General features: G+C 41.8%; 1 pseudogene across 1 annotated transcript in view; it reads right to left on the bottom strand.

Moving 5' to 3' along the window:
• Positions 1–922: 922 nt before the first annotated feature.
• LOC310789891 (protein FAM53C-like) overlaps positions 923–6,000 on the bottom strand; it is a 39,758-nt pseudogene continuing 34,680 nt past the window's right edge. The window contains exon 7 of the transcript in view: positions 923–1,216. The product of the transcript in view is annotated as a protein FAM53C-like (transcript). The remainder of the gene's footprint in view (positions 1,217–6,000) is intronic.

The following is a 6,000-nucleotide window of genomic DNA, read 5'->3' as shown; positions in this document are numbered from 1 at the left end:
TCCACGCCATAAATCTTGCCATTGGATTGCTAGAATGGACTTTTGCACTAACAGCGCGATCGGTTGACTACAAAACACTTCCGATTATGCTGCACAAGCTGTTTTGAGTAATGTTAGGATTATCTTATTTATTTATTTTATTTTATTTTATTACTTTTCGCCCCAAACTCTCAACAAGTTCCAGGCCGCTTGTGCGGTTTTGGAGAAGGCCAACATGGAGCTGCACTAGCTAACACTGTTTTTTTTGTGTGTGTGGACATACATCTTCACCTGTGTTTTGCCTGACGTGAGGAGGAGTAGATAATGAGCCATTTTCATTATGGGTTAAAAACTATTCCTTTAAAAATGGCTTGTTGGCTTCCAGCTAGCGATATTTACTGCAATCTTCTCAATTAGGAATGCTAACAATGCAACAATAAACTTTTTAGGAGCAATTGAAGGACAGATGCAAAAATTATTTCCCTACAATATGACAAGTACACAGAGGAGAAAAGTCGCCAACTGGAATTCAAAATGTCAAGGTTTTCTCTTAATGTAGGAGCCAAGGTGACCGATGTTTTCTCTTAATGTAGGAGCCAAGGTGACCGATGTTACTCTCAAGATCCTCACTTTTTAAAAACATCTTTCAAATAGCAGAAATCTTACAAAAAGCAGCCAGGAGGATTCCAAGTGTGTTGTCACAGCGCTGAGTCCAACGTTATTAATGGTAGTCAAATCATCACTGTCGTCGTCAATCCGCTTAATTTTATCCCAGCTCATCCAATGAGAGAAGGCGTTGTTCCTGAGAGCCCTGCTGATTGGTGGCCTGGTGGGGCCCCAGGGATCAGAGCATCGGGGCAAATGGTAGTCGAGGAAGAAAGAGAAATCCCAAAACAAACAAACAAACAAACAGAAACAGAACAGCCTTCCATTTACAAACGCGTCAGTTTTCTTCTATCATGTTCAAGTCTAGTTCTGTACAATCCCTCTCGAACACGGCCTGCTGGGCGGCCTCGCGCTCATCAGGGTCCTCCCCCTCCCCTTCATGGTCCTCGTCTTCCCCCTCCTCGTCGCTCTCGCTCAGCGGGCCGATGCTGGTCCTGCCCAGGCCCTCGGCTGGGGAGCACGAGCCCCGGAAGTCTCCCAGGAAGGGCTCCAGGCCCATCATGCACATGTCCCCGCCACAGGCCAGCCTGCCGCTGCCACGCTCCAGACACTGGGGGTCAATGCTGCGGGTCTGGTGGGCGAGCAACACCGGAGAAAGAGAGTTAGGAAACATGGACAAGAAAATACTACAAGTTCAATCTTTTGCCTGTGATATTTTGCAGCAGTGGTGGAAGAGGATCATTTTTGTTTTTGCCTCAGTGTCCAGGACTTTTGACATGATGCAGGGCTTGACAGTGCGATCATTTTGATCACATTTGCTACTAATGGACTGTACATGTAATAATAATACTGAAGAGTGCCTTGTAACTTATTTAAAACAGAAATAATGTTTCATGTTTGTTAATTTGAGTATATATTTTAACTAAAACTGTCGGCTGTGTTTTTTATGTGTTTTTTATATGTGCATTGCTTTGCTGCTTGTTTTTTCGATTATTTTTTTGTAAAGCACCTTGAATTGCCTTTGTGTATGAAAGGTGCTATATAAATAAAATTTGACTTGACTTGACTTGACTAAAAATAGAACAGTGCGAATTGTAAAACGCAATAAGGGGCACGTGTGCGAATACAGAATTCAACCGTTCAATTTATTTTTAATGCCACTCTCAGTTTCAATGTTGTTGCAGTGTGTAGTGAAGGCTGCACTGCGCAGAACCAATGGTGTCCGTTGAAAAAAGCATGTGATCGACTCGTCACCGGAAGGGCCCTGGCTCAGCTCAGCTCAATCAGTCGGCTGGCTGTTTAGACGAAAGACCGACAGCGGACAGCCAGAAAAGTGTCTACTCTGTAATGATACGCGTTAGCCAGTTACTGGCTGGCAAGACAAGTCACATAAACAGATGGGATTAAAATGTGTCAGACGATGGATTTGTACACGGGAGACAAAGCTACCGCTGCAGCAGACGATAGTTATGGCTAGCGCCTAGCGTTAGCTGGCTTGTATGAATGAGAACGCAGCTAATGTTTGCGTTAGCAATGCAAGCGTTAGCATGCCACTCGCTAATGTCTTCAAAAAGACCTGTTGACAATCTGACTAACATTATGCTGTCTGTTATTAGATAGACCATCTAACGCTATCTGTCTGATATCAGCTATCTGATAACGTTACACAGCTATGCTTTTCAACAGAACAATAGCGAATGAGCTGTATTGAGCCCTTCTGGTAGGAAATAAATGCATGTTGCATCATGATAATACTTTGAATTGAATTAAACTTAATTGTAACGTATCAGAGATTAATACAATCATATCGAATACATGCTATATTGTTCTGTATCAAATTTTAATTGTGCTACTAAAATTCTTTATGTGCTGCTAATAACTTTTTCAACTCAGTAGCACATGTGCTCCTTGGGAAAATGGTAAGCGTCGAGCCCTGACATGATGTGTCTTACTAACTCGTGACCTGACAAATACCATACTTGTTTCTTAATTATGCAAAATTTCAACTTGAGCGAATACGTGGCTGAGGTGAATTTTGCGTCATTCGCCTCGTGTCTTCTGTGTCAGACGCACTTTGTATGTAATCGTGCCACACGAAGACACGTTTGACTGTGAACACAGTTAAATCTTTGCGTTTGTTGAGGAAACATGTTGACATTTTTACATTGGAATATACTACTCCTGGGATTGCTGTGATTTGTGTATTAGTAAATCTATTAATTAAACAAACAAGGCTAGATGGAAACCTAGCATATGGCCAGCGCAGAAAGGCGTTGATGTTGACGAGCCTGTTGGTTGTAGCAGGCAATGACATTGTTAATGTGGAGGGCTGTCGGTGGCAAAAGTATGAAGGATATAATCCTCACTACCCTTATCAACTCCTCTCTGTCCTCTGGTCTTGTGCCAGCTCCTTTAACCCATTGATACCGGATGCAGCATTTGTGTGTATATCCCTTTAACACCGACGGCAACGGGCGTGTCCTTTTACATTTCATCCCGGCTGCAACACAGACACGTAGTATCGTTGTTTCAAGACATGTGACCGATTAAATGCATTATGATTTGCTGAAATAGACGTGGCGGAGGTTAAATGCATTGTGGGTTTTGTAGTTTTTTATTTTTATTTTTGCCTCGACCGTGTGGACAGTTTTCCAAAGCTCGAACTACACAGCAAATCAAGGAAGCGCCGGTCCAGCAAGACTTCCCAATACAACTTTAGTTGTATTAGAGGATGAAATTAATGCTGCTGACCTAATTTCAGATTTATTTATCTCATGTTCCAATCTGCAATAGCCTCAAGGTTTTACTGCACGTTCTTCTGCTGCACGGTGGCAATTCTGCATGGCCGCGTTTCAGACAGTAAGCTAAGTGAATGCTAAGTGACGAACTGAACGGAGTATGACTTACTTTGAGGACAAAGACATCAATGAATAAGAAGATTCCACACCCAGATTATGATGTGACTGTTGACATGCTAGCCAAGGCTCATTGGGTGAGTGACTTTTGGCGAATTTGCCGTATTTCAAGACGACTGCAAAACGGAGGTCGCTAACGTTACTTTTGCTGCAGTAATTGTCAAGGGTTCAACAAAACCTATTTCCTCAGCTTCTATAGTAGCTATCAACATGAAATAAAAAGCATTTGTGAGCTTAAACCCGTGGCTTTTTATTTAGAAGGGTTACATTTGCCGTAATCTTTATTAACATTTCTTAAAATGCGTTAGAATCTTTTTATTTTTTGGGGTTAAAGATAAAAAAATAAAAGAATAACATTAGGGCAAATATAATACGAAAAGCCAAAGGTTTAAGCTCTCAAATGCTTTTTATTTTATGTTTCTATGTGCTACAGAGCCTGAGATATAAAGGTTTTAGTGAACGCCGACCGCTCTGGCAACTTCTCCCAAAACGTCAGGTTTACAGGGGCTGTTTACAAACGTGCAGTAGGTTTAGAGTGCCACTCTAGAGAACGCGCGCAGGTATCAATGGGCTAAAGACTGCTAGAGTCAAGCCACTGCTTAAGAAACCCTCCCTACCCTTTCACGCATCATGTGTCCACTTGAGTGGACGGAAATTATTTATTTATTTATTTTAATATATATCTTTTTTTTTTGGTCAAAGTTGCACATAGGCCAATAAAGTGGACGTTAGAGCATCACCCTATACACTGCCACCCAGTGGCCAGCCGTTGCAACTGCACCTAAATTGACCAACACCGAAGATGGCCGACAGAAATAAAAACATGCCAAGCTGCTCAGGTATATCCAGCCAATCCGTCTATGGAAGCAGACACTTGCATTTTTTTTTTTTTACATCAAGTAACATCTAAAAAGCAATATAGTTGAGAAAATGTCCAAGTATTGATTTTATTTAGTGAGGAAATTGCGATTGATCGTCTGTACAATACATTGGCCCTTGTGCGTCAGTGGCTCTATTTCAACTACAATTCATGCGATTACTGCCACTCTTTTTCTATTTTTTTTTATTTGTTCTTTTCATGCCTAAAGATAAATAGAAACACCTGGGGAAAAAATCGTGACTGAGGCTTTCATAATTCATGCATCAAAGGGTTAACCCTACTGCCATCCAGAACTACCGTCCTGTCTCTCTTCTCATTCATTTCCAAAACCCTTGAACGAGCAGCTTCCGAACAACTTTCTCTCCATCTCTCCCAGAATGACCTATTAGATCCTCTACAATCTGGCTTCAAGGCTTCTCACTCTACTGAGACAGCTCTCTTTTCAGTCACTGAGGCCCTACACACTGCTAAGGCCTCATCCCTCTCCTCTGTCCTTGTCCTCCTTGACTTGTCTGCAGCTTTTGATACAGTTAACTCATTCATGGCCAGTTTAGGACTGCCAATATTTAGCACAGGCCAAAGATTTTCATAATTGTTGGTCATCTTTCAAGACCCACAGTAAATTATCTATTAGCACCAAAGTGATTTGCAATACGTCAAAATGAAGATGTACGTCTCTGGGTTCACCAGGAAAAAAAAAAGTGAGCTTTTAGCATGTTCTGTACTCTACTTATAGCCATTTATATACACCCTGTTTTCACCAAAAAGGTCTCTCTGAGAAGACAAACAGGAGAAAAGGCCATTTTTGTAAAAGACACAATCTCAGGCAGAACTCGCTCTCAATTCTTTTATTTTGAACTGTATTGACATCAGACATGTAAATATTATTCGTTATGACACAAATGACAAAAAAAAAATATATATATATATATATACCGTAAATTCCGGACTATAAGCCGCGGCTTTTTTCCCGTTTTTTGGCCCCTGCGGCTTATATAACGGTGCGTCTTATCTATGGATTTTTTCAGAAAAAAAAAAAAAATCTCTCTTTTTTAGCACTCTTTCTAACTATAAATCCACTTCTGTTTTAATTTCCTCTCTTGCCCTCTTTTCACCACACCGCGGACACTGTGTGCACTGTAAAAATAAACAACGGTGGTGTTGTGTTATGTTGTTTTGTTGAAATGTTGTAATACGGTAAATGGGAGCTTCCTCAAACAGCCATCTCTTCCCGACAATCCCCTCTGTGCGTGACCACTTACATATGGTAATTACGGTAAGCAAACGGCCACTCGGGCAACAACTCCCTCCCCCGACTACCAGGAGAAAATCACAAACTTCGGCGAATTCACACAAAGGAAGATCAAGGAATATTCACAACAAGACGAGCAGTAGAAGCAACACTCTCACTTACCATGGGGAAGGTACGCAGAAATTCACACGAGGCAGCTTTCAAGTTGAAAGCAGTCAATCTCGCATTAAAAGAGAGCAGCCGCCGATCAAACAGAGCAGCCGCGCGTAACCTGGGCAAAAGGGACTGTCCGTCCGGGGGAGAACTACTGAACAACTCCCTCCCGACTATCAGGAGAAAATCACAAACTTCGGCGAATTCACACAAAG

This window comes from Poromitra crassiceps (genome assembly GCF_964638095.1).
Source record: "Poromitra crassiceps genome assembly, chromosome: 1".
NCBI lineage: Eukaryota > Metazoa > Chordata > Actinopteri > Beryciformes > Melamphaidae > Poromitra > Poromitra crassiceps.
Note: the sequence above shows the minus strand (reverse complement) of the source record. Positions and strands in the feature narration are given on the sequence as shown.